Source organism: Zingiber officinale, chromosome 3A (genome assembly GCF_018446385.1).
Source record: "Zingiber officinale cultivar Zhangliang chromosome 3A, Zo_v1.1, whole genome shotgun sequence".
NCBI lineage: Eukaryota > Viridiplantae > Streptophyta > Magnoliopsida > Zingiberales > Zingiberaceae > Zingiber > Zingiber officinale.
In genome coordinates this window covers 148,265,277-148,279,675 of record NC_055990.1, presented here as the reverse complement: position 1 = coordinate 148,279,675, position 14,399 = coordinate 148,265,277, and the positions used below count along the sequence as shown (strand labels likewise).

Sequence of the window (14,399 nt, the reverse complement as noted above, 5' to 3'; positions counted from 1 at the left end):
GACTGCTTGAGGTCTTCGCTCAGGCTGATGGTGTGGAGGGGGAGCTCCGCGAGGTCCCCTTGGCGAATGAACAGGAACTACCGCTCCATCGTGAACTGTGGTTGAGACAAGCACTACATTTTCCTTCTTGCGAGCTGCTTGAGCTTCTTCGACATTAATGACTTCAGTAGCTCACTCAATCAATAAATCAAATTGGTTGGGGGATTACACACTAAGTCTTTGAAAAAATCGTTATCGTTGAGTCCTTGAGAGAAGGCACTTACCAAGATTTCTATAGTAGCATTAGGGGCATCGATAGCTACCTGATTAAACCTTTTAATATATGCCCGGATGCTTTCCTTGGGCCCCTGTTTGATAGAGAAAAGACTCCAAGGAGTTTTATAATACATTCGGTTGCTAGAGAAATGATGCAGAAATACTTTTCAAAAATCCTTGAAACACCGAATAGAGCCTTCTGGTAACCGCTTAAACTATCTTTGAGTCGCTCCCCCAAGGGTAGTAAGGAACATTCGACATTTAACCCCATAAGAAAATTGCTGTAACAGAGTAGCGTTCTCAAATTTAGCGAGGTGATCTTTTGGATTAGTGGTTCCAGAGTATTCTCTGATAGTCAAATTCTGATAACACTTCGGTAAGGGATCATCAAGAACTCTCTGAGAGAATGGATTAACAATCCTCTCAGGAGAATTATCACTAGTTACCATTTTTCCTTTGCATTTTTCTTTCATTGGTGCTTCATCAGATGATTCTTGCAGCACCAGTTTTCTCCCTCCTTGTTTCGCAGGAGTGTGAAAGAATGTTCAAAGATGTCGAGTGGAAGAAACGGGAGCAGGAGTTATATAAGCCACATCCTCCTCCTCCATACCTCTATTTTTGCAGCGATCTGTAGTCGAGATCGCCGGATTTATTGCTACCTGTAAGGTGCCTCCAGTGTTTGCTTGCTGTTGATGTTGCAATGCCTTTTGAACCCTGGAGTTGATGAGCAACTCCAAGTCTTCTTGGGTCAGAGTAATAGTGTTGGGCTTTCCAGCGTTCTCCATCACGTAATCTCAGATTCAAGTGAAATTTCCCACAACCGGCGCCAAATTTGATCATGTCTGAGCACTTGCGAGATGAAATGCTGGGCGATGATGAATGATGGCGAAAATGACCCTGTTGTCGACAAACAAGAGAGGATCCGAGAAAACCTCAATGGACTTCACGAGAGCCTAAAATAGTAATGATAGACCCGAGAAAACCAAAGCGGGTCTATGAAGAATACCTCACAAAATGAACTTCGGCGAGGTGCCTCCGTGAATCTGTGGAGACTCAGCAACCCAATAGATGATCTCCTTTTCCTACGCACAATGAGACCAACCAACAAAGCGTTAGTGACGTAAGACTGGGGTGGGAATCACTGGCAAGGCCCTCCAACGCTCAAGTTAGTCTCCGGCGAGAAGAAGAAGTAGCGTGGAAGAAGATGAAAATTAGGGTTTGATTTTGATGCAATGTGTATATTTACGTACCTTGCCAGTGGAGAGGATTCCCCTTTTTATTCCACCTCATTTAACCTCCACAGTCATGAGGTGGACTTCGGTTTGTTAAAGTTTATTAAGAGATGACGTAAGCCAGGACTGTAATAATAGTTTAAGGAATCTTTTTCTTACCCTACATGTACCTTCTTTGTTGTTTAACATACCTGTGGAGACTTCTAGAAGTTATTTGCCACCAAATTAATTAAGCTGTCATATGATCACATATTGCTATGGTTTACTTGTTACACACAATTGGTTAATCACATAAACTCATTCTGTATATATGAGGAATATCTTCTATCTGTACTAATCTCAGTCGATATTCTCTACTCGATTGATTATTTATACCTGACCAGGATTTTACTATTATAAATATGCCAGAAATCATGCAAGGTTGGAGACCTTTATTCTCGATCAATTTTTCATACTCGGTCGGTCTTTGCCTACCAAACTCATATGTTTGGTCAGTCTATTATGTTCGTCCAGTCTCTGTTTGTTGTGTGCAAGGTTAAGAACTTCTATGTTCGGCCGACTCTCTATGCTCGGTCGATTATTTATGCCCGACTGAGTACTCGTGTTTAATCGATCTTTGCTTACCAAACTCGTATGCTCAAATGACCCTACTATGCCTCGGGCAGCCTAAGGTTAAACTTTCGTTATACTGAGTCGATCCTTTATACCCGACCGACCATATATACTCGGTTGGTCTTATATATTCGAGCGGGCTCCGTCTGTCGGTCTCATATGCTCCGCAGATCCACTATGCTCGACTGGTGTATGGAGCTTTGCCGGTCATGCCTTACCGGTCGAAGTTAATCAGTCAGGTGCATACAAGCCTTCTCGCCCGGTCCTCCCTTGGTTGGTCTTTGCCTGTCGATCTTATATGCTCAGTCGGTCTATTACGTTCGACCGATTTCTATCTGTCATACGTGTAGCGACCCCCTTACTTGGTCAGACCTTTTCCAGGTGGCCCATCATCTCGCCCTTTTCATTCTTCTTTGTCCTTGTTGCCCCCTTCCTTTCTCCTACAAAGGGTCCACTTATCATAACACATATCAATAGCCATTTTCTAAACAAAGGTTATTAAACCTATGATTTTTTTAATTCTCTTCCATTATCACTCTTAATTCTTTTAATTTTCATACATTTTTCATTTTCAATTTGTTTATAGAAATTTTTAAACATTTCAAAGGTTTTATCTTTATGTTTTAAAAATTTTACCCATGTATATGTAAAATAGTCGTCTATTATGATTAAAAATATAAGCTTCCATTTATTGATTTAATTCCATGTGAATCAAAGAGGTTTAGATGCAAAAGTTCAAGTATATTATTGGTTCAATTTTGGTTGGTTAGTTTATGTGTAGATTTAGTTTATTTTTCTTGTTGACAAACATTACAAAACTTATCTTCTAAGTTAGATATTTTTGGTAACCCTTTAACTAATCTAGTGAGTTTTTTAAAATTTCTAAGATGAGTATGAGATAGTCTCCTATGCCACATCTAAGTTTCCTCTTGTTGTATCAAGTGACACTTGATTGAGAATTTTGATAAGTCTATTGTATAACTGTTGTTATGTATAAAACCCTCAAGTTTTATTTTTTGAGTTTTTAATATGGTTTATTGAGCATTTAGAGGGTGTTTGGCTCAGCTTATAAGTTCTACAAAATAACTTATAAGCTCTTCAAATTTGTTTGGTACCATTTTTTACAAACAACTTATAGCTATCAAAATAAATTGTTTGACAACTTATAAGCTATTTTTAAAAAGTAAGGGAGACCTTATTTTTTAAAAAAGATCTTATTTTAATAATTTTTTTCTCTAAAATATCCTTAAATATTTTCATTAATCTCCATCTTATCCTCCGTAGATTTTTACAAACCTAACAACTCTCTCTCTCTATGCCGACTTCTTTTCCTAGTGCACAAAGTCTTCGACACTCCCTTCCATATCTTCTCTCCTCGGTGCACAAATTCTCTGACTCGATTAGAATTTGATTTTTTTTTCTACCTAACTTTTTCTTAGGATTTAGAAAAACAAAGTGCCAAATATATTATTGATCAATTTTTAACTATAATTTTTGTTTGAAATATTAATGATATCATTAAATCTTAGAACAATTCTAAATTAAAATATCAAATAATTTTTTTGATATAAGGTTAACATATTATAAAATTGTAAACTAGTTTTGTTTGTTTATATATATATATTATACCCTTTTTGATAATTTTGTTAATAAAAAGATATTATAATACCAAACACATCATATCTTTAAGTTGTTTAAAATAAGTTCATCCAAACACTTTAACTACTTATTTTTAAAATAAGACCTAACTGCTTATAAGCTCCTAAAACAACTTAGTACCACTTATAAGTTGTTTTTAATAAATTTAGCCAAACACTCTCTTAGAAGATGAAACTTAATTTCATAATCAGCATCACATAATTGGCTAATAGTTAGTAAGTTAAAATTAAAGTTTTGAACAAGTAACACTTTTCTAATAATAAAATTTGATTCAAGTTCAATATTACCTGAACTGATTACCTTAAATTTGTCATTATTTCTAAAGACAAGTAATCCTAGACTCTTGAATTTAAGTATTGTGAATTTAGTGCAACCTCCAGTCCTTTGTTTAGAACAACCACCATCCAAAATTTACTTGAATTCCTACACGTAAAGTAGGAATAGATAGTTAGTTTAAGATTTATAATTTGCTCAAAGATTAAGTTAAATTTAATTTGAGTTAATTTTAGAATAAATTTAATTTAAGATTAATTAATTGAGTTAGAATTTAATTATTTTGATTTAACTACTAAAGTTATTATTTTTAAATTGTCCAACTTTATTTAAGGTCAATTATTTTAAGTTGTTGATTAAGTTAACTTTTAATTTAAGTTGAAATTAAGATTATTGATTCTGAGTTATTAATAATTAATTTTGATTAGGTTTCTAATTAATTAGAATTAAGATCAATTACAAATTATTAATGATTTAATTAATTAAAGATTAATTTAAATAAGTTCTTTTTTAATTAGTTTGGATTAGGTTAAATTTAATTTATTTAATATAATTAATTAATTTAGCATTAATAAGAGTAATTGATTAATTGATTTCAAATTAAATCAATAATTAATTAACTTTAAATTTTGAATTAATATTAATTGATTAATTTTGAATTTATTTCAGATTAATTAATGTAATTTATTAATTAATTTAGAATTAATTATTTTTGAATTAATATTATTATTATTGATTAGTTTCATTAGTAAAAGATACTTCATATAACTTATTTTTTGAAGTTCTATTTTAGAATTAACTTAGATTTCTAACTTAATTTGATTTAATTTAGTTTAATTTTAATTTAGTTTAATTTTAATTTTAATCATCTCACCCGGTCTAAGTTTTAAACCAAGGTAATCCTATAACTTTTGTGAGATGAACTTTGATTGATTTTGAGGGATAATTTTAACTAGTGTTGGATTTAGACTAAGTTTTGGGTCCACCAAGCATGCTTCTTTAGAATAAGTTTTCAGTTAGTGGCGGGGCATATGACCTTCTTGAGTATCACGATGGACCACTTTCTGAATATTTCTTAAAATAGTCTTGTCCAAAGAACTTAGTATGAAGTCTTGGTCCAACTAGTTCCACTAAGTCAATTGCACCAAGTTAAATGCCTATGATTCTCCTAGACATACTTTCAATTTAGTTTCTCTAGCCTACTATTATCCCAGTCTTTTCTAGAACTAAGTTAAAATTCTTCCTAGTATTACTGGTTCTAAATATTCAGACGGATAGGTCAAGTTTTTTAGGTGACAATTAATTTGTCGCCTTCCTCTGGAATACAAATTTTATGTTTTATATTTAAGTAATGAATGCCAATTTTAGATAAATAGTAGTATTGGTTTGGTCCTACCTGCTTTGTTAGGTAACTTTTCGGAATCCATGCTTTGACGTGTTTCTTATTTTGGATAACTAGTGATAGGTAAGATTTATTAGTTGATTTTAATTGATATCTAAGACCGAACTTATTGTACACGACCCTTTATGATCCAAGTATCATGTCAAAGTTCTTGGGTCTCAAAGTGAACCTTTCCAACATTTCCTTGAGTCTCTTAACTTCATCTTTCAATATAGAATTCTCCTTCTCAACTTTTGCAACTTGATTCTGTTGGTGCAGGTTGCATTAACAGTCTGGTTTTGATATATGAAAAATAGGTTAAAGTTAGATGAGTTGTTTGTCTAATGCTTCTACCAAGTGTGCAAGAGTTGACTGGTCTAAAGGACCTAACATTAGGCTGAAATCTAGCTAGGTCTGCAGGGCCCGATAGCTGGTGGGAAATCCAGCTAGGTATGTGGGGTCCGATAGTTGGTGAGAAGTCCAGATAGGTCCGCGGGACCTGGTATCTAGCCAGAAGTCTGGTTGGGTCGCAGGACCTGACAACCGGGTGAAGTCCAATTGAGTTTGCGGACCTGACAACTGGTGGGAAGACCTGGTGGGTGAGAGGTAAATTGAGTGACTGCAAGTGATAGGTAAAGGTAAGCAACTGGAGGAGAGATTCAGTGAGGACGCATTCTCCATTGAGGGAACTGTAGGCGTCGGTCTAGCTTAGGTCTATTTTGGGAAACCTGAGCTGAGATCTTGACTAGATCCTGGTCTCAGGGAGACAGGATCTAATTACTATTGTTACGATTCCTCAAGTGCACGGATTCATCGTCAGTAATAAAGATTATCGATCCCACGAGGACTGGTTATAAGCACTAGCGATGACTCACTTAGGATTAGCTAAACTACCGATGGTTGTAAGTTATCTAAAGAAAAGAGATTTGGAAATTGAAATGAGAACTAGCAAAGAAGAAGTAATAGACTTAGTTTATGAAGAGTCATAGGAGTTCGGTTTCATTGTGGTGGTATTGATGTATCACATTCTATCCTTTACTCATTGTCCATCAACATGCATTCGCCGGAAGCTAAAGTATCTATTCTTAGGTACCAAATAAAGAAGATCCCTATGAAATCATGTTACAGTTAACCCCTATCACTAGGGTGCCTCGGTAGATCACAAGAACACTACTCTAATTGGTGTCACTAAGGATAGAGATAAGGAGCTTACTTTGGTCTCTTACTTCCTTATGGAGGAGTTACCTCTCCTTTCAAGGAAGTACCCTAGATGTCCGTGAACGGGTTATCCCTATCACTAGGGCCCCTTGGGTGTACAATCTAAGATATTCTCTCTACGAGATAGGCAATTCCTACACAATCAATTAACACGATATAGAGATCGAGTAGTCAAAACAAAACAAGCGAAATCATCCAATGAAATAAAGGCATAAGTATGAGTCTTACATCAAACCAATCCACAACTACTCCCTCATCCTAGAACAAGGAATCTATTCTATAGATGCCGGAGAAAAACCCGAAGACATAATGTTAAGCATAGAATTCTCAAACAAGAAGAGAGAAAGAGAAAAGATGCTTATCCAACGACGACGAGTGATCTTCGGATCCAATCCTTTGCTTCTGGGGTTGATGTGGTGATGAAGGATTGCTGGACGGAGGTCCTGGATGACGTGGAACAACACCAAGTTGATTCTCTCTTTGACGGCTCGCTTCTTGGCTCACCCCTCCCGAAGAAGAAGGGTTAAAACCCTTTTATAGGCTAGGGCATGGCTACGATGACACGACCGTGTGAGAATGGCACGGCATGTGCCCTTTCTTGTCTCTAGCCGCGCTGCACGATCGTGCCAATTGGCATGATCGTGTGAACTTCGGGCTCGGCTCCTTGGGCACGGTCGTTCCTTGCTTGGCTTCGGTCGTGGGGGGCACGATCGTGCAAGTATGCACGATCATGCTCTGATCTGCCTCTGGTTGGTCGTACAGCGGTGCAGGAGTTGCACGGCCGTGCACTGCTCCTCTTCTATTTAGCCACACAGTCATGCAAGGTTGCATGACCGTGTTCTCTGGCTCGTTCCGGTGCATCGACAATCGTTGCTTTTGCTTCGAAAGTTATCCTGTCAACACAAAACTAAACAAAGAGCAGATATCCGAACAAAATAGTGTATATGATGAGTACATGATAAAGGAGGCGGTCATGTAAAGAATATATACGTATAAAGTAAGTGAATGTGCATTTAAACATGCATAAACGATCATAATATTTACGCACATCACACCCGAAGACTTGAACCTTTGCTTGCCCTCAAGCAAAACACTGCAAACTATGTTCATGAGTGTCTGGCAGTGTTTCATAATCCCTAGTGCATTCGCCTAACTCTATCAACTAGTTTCATTGATAAGCGCGATTGTGGAGTAACCTAAATATGACCTAATCAAAATTTCATTGTGCTCGGTGCAATAAATAACTCAAACTCTTCAAATTTCAATTTTCTGTCCTAGTTAAATTGTCATACAATTGAGTTCCTAATGTTCCCGGTGATAGGCACTTACCTGCCACACACTTAGTTCGTTTTCCTTAAATTACACAAGGTCTCAAAGGATACTACTCAAAATCAAGAGAAACATAACATTCATTTTCCCAATAACCTAACTCAGTCTCAAAGGGGTGAATTGTTAGTTTCCACTCACGACAACTGCTTTTTTATCTCTTATTCAATTTTTTTGTGTCACAAATGCGAGATGCATATGTTGGGATTTAGATTTTTCCAAATGAGCTTCCATGATCCGAGGTCATCCAATAACCAAAATGTAATTAAGAAATCACCATGGGAACAAAAGTACTAAACAATTTGGATGAATCATAATTATTTCAAAAATATTTCTCCTATTCAAGTTTAAGTACTTAAGTGTAGTGAAAATAAGATCCTTAAGGTTAGGACAAAACTTATACCAAACTTCATACAATATTTAACTTATTTCATGCTACTAAAGATAGAGAAAGGAGATACACCAAACATACTAACACTATCTTGACAACACATGAACTAAGAAAATGCCAGTCATTTTGCTATCGGACAAGTAGCAAAAAAAAGTAGAAGGTTTGATGTTCTCAAATATGCCTCAAAACTTTTTTTTTTAGAAACATCAAACGAATAAACAAAGCACAGTGTAAATGAGATGTAAATAGAAATATGAAACTAATAAAATGTGAATAAACAAAGCAGACTAATAAAATATGCAAAATAGAAAAAAAAAATATGCAGAAGGAAAAGAAAACTCGACTCGACTCAGGTTGTGCAGATAAACACAACACCCCCCTAAACTTAGACTTTTCATCGTCCCGATGAAATCAATACGGTGGCGGGGGATAAGGGGGTCCTCGATGTGTGCCAGGGGAAAATGTGATATCCATATCATCCATAAAATTCCTCATTCTTTCCTGGTTTACCTCATAGTCCTGAACAAACCCTGTCACCTAACTATGGAAGTCCCTAGTAAACTGAAAATGATCATGTACCTCCCTAAACTGGTCGTCAAATAGCTTGAAGTGACCCTCCAACAATCATTGTTGGATATTTTTCTTCTCATGAAGGGATTCTAAAGAGGCATGAAAGTCAAAAAAAAATAAACCTAGAGGGTCCCGTACCATAGGCAAAAGAGTGCCTAGGAGGTTCTGGATGCCCGAAAGGGTGCAGGAATCCTGATGACGAGGGCTCTTGGTGGTACTCGGTTTCTTATATAATGGAGGGAATACTCTTGGGGTGTAAATAAGTAATCACCCAGTTCGCGAACTGAAGTGCGCTCGGGGCAAGAAAGGGGTAATGGAAAACCATTATTCCTAGGGAAGGCAAACACATTCTCATCCCGACAAATCATCTTCATTGCAAGACAAGAATCGATGTCAATCTTGTCATTGCCATGAATGACCTCTAATCCATCAAGCTTACAACCCAGATTGAATGCTATTTGGGTGATCAATCCACCAAACACTATCACCCCGAAGATGCTTTAGCTACTCTCAATAAATTCTGTAAGAAATGAAATCCGGAATCAAAATCCACCTTATTCAACATCGCCCAAAGGGAATAGATCTCTACCTTTCTAACCACCCCATCACTCTCTCCTCAATCAAAGATCGTTTTGCTCATCACTCGGTGGAGGTATCTAAAGGTCGGGTTTTGCATGCGGGATGCCTTAGCTCTAGAAGGTTCGTAAGGGTTCTTTGATCCAATTATTGACATCCAAAATTCATTCCATCTAATCTCATCATCAAATCCATGGGCACCACCAATGGGTAAATCAAAATAATTATTAAAATCACTAAAAGTCCACCGAACTTCTTTATTCATCATCCTAAAAGTTATGACCCCTACGTAGTCATCCTCAGACGAAAATTTAACATCAAGCGAGCTAAAAAATTCAAGGACTGGGCGGGGATAAGTCGGTGAATGGGCGTACATGATCTCATTCCAGTCTAAAGAACCAATCATCCAATCTACGTCATCCCTAATTCCTAGCATATCCATAGAATGGGATCCATATATTTAGTGCATGTAATTTTTCTAGCGACAAGGATATCATATCTAGCTTTATGTGAATGATATCTAAAAATAATATTAAACTCATTTTCATTACCTTCGTCGCGTGCCACCCTTTTTCCTTTGCCTTTTGAAGAAGAAGTCTTCCCTTTGCCCTTGTCACCTCCCGGCGCATCTCCTTCGCCAGATCCACCGCTTCCTCGACGAAGTCTCTTCAACATTTGCGACATGATGTGCAAAGCTTTGAGAAATTTCTTGTGGAGATGGATCTTGAGGATGGGAAAGGGGGAGAAAGAAGGAAAATAGAGGAGTTGCATCTCTCTTTCCGGATTTTTCGCTTGAAGAAGTATTAGATCTAGGTGTAGATCTAAGTAAAGATAAACTCTAGAGGTGGGGATTGGGGTTTGGTGAGGTGTAGTGGGGAGAAGAGAGATTTTGGGAGAGAAGGAGATGGAAATAGGGTTTTTTAGAGAGGTGGGCGGCGCACACAGGTAGGGGCTCGGCCATGTCTTATAGACACGGTCGGGTTAGGTATGGTTTCTATACGGTCGTGCCAATTGGCACGACCCCCTCTCTTCTCCACTCGGCCAAAGTTGCACGGTCGTGCCGGTTGGCACGGCCAGCTCCTTCTTCCTCTCTGCATTGATCGCACGGTCGTGCCAATTGACACGACCTGTGTTCCCTTCTCCACTGGTCTTCTTGCACAGTCGTGCCAATTGGCACGACTGGGGTCTTTCTCTTCTCTGCATAGGCTACACGACCGTGCAAGGTTGCACGACCCGTGGCCTTTGTCTCTCTGTCAGCTTCACACGGTCATGTGGGGTCACACAACCGACTCCTTTAAGCACACGGTGACTCGCCTTTCGCCATTTTGATTCCTCTTACGCCTCCACACCCATGAAACGCTCATGGCCAGCTCATGGAGGCTCTGTATATTCTGAAAACGAATACCCAAAAATAAAGAAATTGCACCTTTAGTCTGCACCTTTAGTTTCGCTCATGCAGGACAAACATACTTCTTATTGCTCGCTGGAGGGGATCTCTCATAGAAATTGCACTCCTCGACTTTGTGTATGTTCATCTTGCTAGAATTTCCCTAAGAAGAGGGGTTGCAGATAGAAGAATCAGATAAATCAAATTTAATCCTTTCTTTGTCGATCTCCAAGGATAACTTGTGACTTTTCACATCAATGAGGGCTCCAGCTGTGGAAAGGAATGATCTTCCAAGGATGATTGGTATCTTGGGATCCTCCTCCATATCTAGGATAATGAAATCTGTGGGGATGATGCATCCGCCTACTTCTACTGGCACGTCTTCCACTATTCCCATTAGATATCTACATGAATGGTCAGCCAATTGCAGTGCTATAGTAGTCAGTTTAATGTTTTGGAGTTCCAACTTCTTACATAAGGAGTATGGAAGTAAGCTAACGCTGGCTCCCAAGTCGCAGAAAGCTTTCTGTATGAGTTCAGACCCAATTTTGCAAGGTATGAAAAAACTCTCTGGATCCTGAAGTTTCAGTGGAATATTTGCCATAAGTAGAGCGCTACAGTTTTTTGTTAATGTTACAGTCTTGAAGTCGCCCTTCTGCCTCCTGTAAGATAAAATACCCTTTAAAAATTTTACGAACTTCAGCATTTGGTGCAGTGCATCTATTAGTGGTACTTCTACGCAAAGTTCCTTAATCTTCTTTAGGAATCTGTTGAACTCTTCATCCTTTTGGGATGTTATCAGTTTCTGAGGGAAAGAAATTGTCTGACTTTACGGGGGAATTTGAAAAGTTCCTTCAACTTTCTCGGTGATCTCCTCTCCATCCCTATTCCGGATCTGATTGGGCAGTGGGGGAGAGAGCTCTTCCTCTGAGTCAGGTCCTTTCTAAATAGTGATTTGGGTGTCTCCCAAAGTTCATCCACTCCTTAGCTCGATGCGGTTGCAGTGTTCTACTGGGTTTATATCAGGCTTTCCTAGAAATATTTCCTGTGCTCTTGAAAAAGATTGGGCTATCTGGGTTATCTGGTTGTCTTGCATCTTTTGATGTTTTTTTGAATTTTTCAATCTTTGAGTCAATTGTTTGATCTCATTCTTCATCTCTTTTTGCTCTGAGAGGGCTTCTTTAAGCATCTTTTTGATTCTAGATAGCTGTGAAGGTTGCTATTGATAAGTCTGTTGTCCGAATGGGTAGCTCTGTTGCCCAAGTTGATAGCTTTGTTTTGTTGGCCCTTGCTCTTGATTATTCTGGTATGAAAAGTTTGGGTGGTTCCTCCATCCAGAGTTGTATTGTTGGAGTACGGATTATTTTGCTTTTGATTGTAACTGACTATTGCATCGCATTGCTCAAGTTGGATTATCTGTGCTTATATTGGCCCTAGGGGCAAGTATCTTGAGCATGATCCGTACTTCCACACGTTTCGCAAACACAAACTATTGCATTGGTCGTGTTGTTTCCCATAGTCTCAAACTTCTTAGCCAAAGTGCCCAGCTTTGCAGATATGAGTGTGACTGCATCTACGTCAAATTTTCTTGACGCCTTTATTGGATTCCTTGATGCCTTTATTGAATTTCCTGAGAAAGAACTACCAGATCTTTCAGTTGCCCACTGATGGTAGTTCTGTGTCACATTCTCTATTATCTCTTCAACTTCATCAAGGCTCTTGTTCATTAGTGCTCCTCCTACTGCAGAATCGAGGGATACCTTCGTGTGATAGTTAATTCCATTATAGAATGTGTGTAGAACCAACCATTTCTTAAGGCCATGATGGGGGCACTGTCTCAACATACTTTTGAATCTGTCCCAGGCTTCAAATAATGATTCTGAGTCTATCTGTTTGAAGCTTGATATCAAATTTCTCATGTGAGCAGTTTTGCTTGGTGGGTAGAATTTGTCCAGGAATTTCTGCTCACACTACTCCCAAGATGTAATGTTGTTTACTGGAAGGGAATTTAGCCACTGCTTGGCTTTGTCTTTCAGGGAGAATCCAAAAAGAAATAACCTCACTGATTCTGGAGGGACTCCGTTCACTTTCATGGTACCACAAATCTCGTAGAAAAGCTCTAAGTGGTGGTTTGGATCATCGTGCGGCTCTCCTCCAAATTGATTCTGCTTAACCATGTGAATTACTGCAGGCTTGATTTCAAAATTATTAGCTTCTATTGGCGGTCGAGTGATGCTAGACCGAACCCCCCTTGCATAAGGTGTTGCATAATCCTTCAACAATTTATCAGCCATCTCTGAAGATTTTTGTGCGGCTTGAAATACTTTTTGTAAGTTTCTTCTTCTCAAGAAGGTCTTATCGATCTCTGGATCGAATGGTAGAAGTTGTCCTGAAAGATTATCTCTTTGCATGTAAAAACAAGATATGGAATATAGTAAAAAAGAGAGATGAAGTAATATTTTTTTTAGCGTTTTAATGAAAAATGCAAAAAAAAAAAGCAAGAATAAAATTATTTATCTCTAAAATACAAAATATCAGAAAAAGGAAAGATAAAGGAAAAAAGAAACTAAGTCTAGTCTAATCTAATACAACTTTTGCTAATGTTATAGACGTAGTCCCCGGCAATGAGGGCAAAAAATTATTACGATTCCGCAAGTGCACGGATTCGTCGTCAGTAATAAAGATTATCGATCCCACGAGGACTTGTTATAAGTACTAGCGATGGCTCACTTAGGATTAGCTAAACTACCGATGATTGTAAGTTATCTAAAGAAAAGAGATTTGGAAATGGAAACGAGAATTGACAAAGAAGAAGTAATAGACTTGGTTTATGAAGAGTCCTAGGAGTTCAGTTTCATTGTGGTGGTATTGATGTATCACATTCTATCCTTTACTCATTGTTTATCAACATGCATTCACGGAAGCTGAAGTATCTATTCTTAGGTACCAAATAAAGAAGATCCCTATGAAATCCTGTTACGGTTAACCCCTGTCACTAGGGCACCTCGGTAGATCACAAGAACACTACTCTAATTAGTATCACTAAGGATAGAGATAAGGAGCTTAGTTTGGTCTCTTACTTCCTTATGGAGGAGTTACCTCTCCTTTCAAGGAAGTACCCTAGATATCCATGAATGGGTTACCCCTGTCACTAGGACCCCTCAGGTGTACAATCTAAAATATTCTCTCTATGAGATAGGCAATTCTTACACAATCAATTAACACGATATAAAGATCAAGTAGTCAAAACAAAGCAAGTGAAATCATCTAATGAAATAGAGGCATAAGTATGAGTCTTACATCAAACCAATCCCCAACTACTCCCTCATCCTAGAACAAGGGTTCTACTCCATAGATGTCGAAGAAAAACCCGAAGACATAATGTTAAGCATACAATTCTCAAACAAGAATAAATAAAGAGAAAAGATGCTTATCCAACGACGATGAGTAATCTTTGGATCCAATCCTTTGCTTCTGCGGTTGATGTGGTGATGAAGGATTGCTGGACAGAGGTCCTGG

At 38.0% G+C, this 14,399-nt stretch overlaps 1 non-coding gene across 1 annotated transcript; it reads left to right on the top strand.

Annotated features, from left to right (window-relative positions):
• Window positions 1-12,695: 12,695 nt before the first annotated feature.
• On the top strand, window positions 12,696-12,801 carry LOC122054382. Its single transcript, XR_006132702.1, has one exon. It is a non-coding gene; the product is annotated as a small nucleolar RNA R71 (small nucleolar RNA).
• The last annotated feature ends 1,598 nt before the right edge of the window (window positions 12,802-14,399 follow it).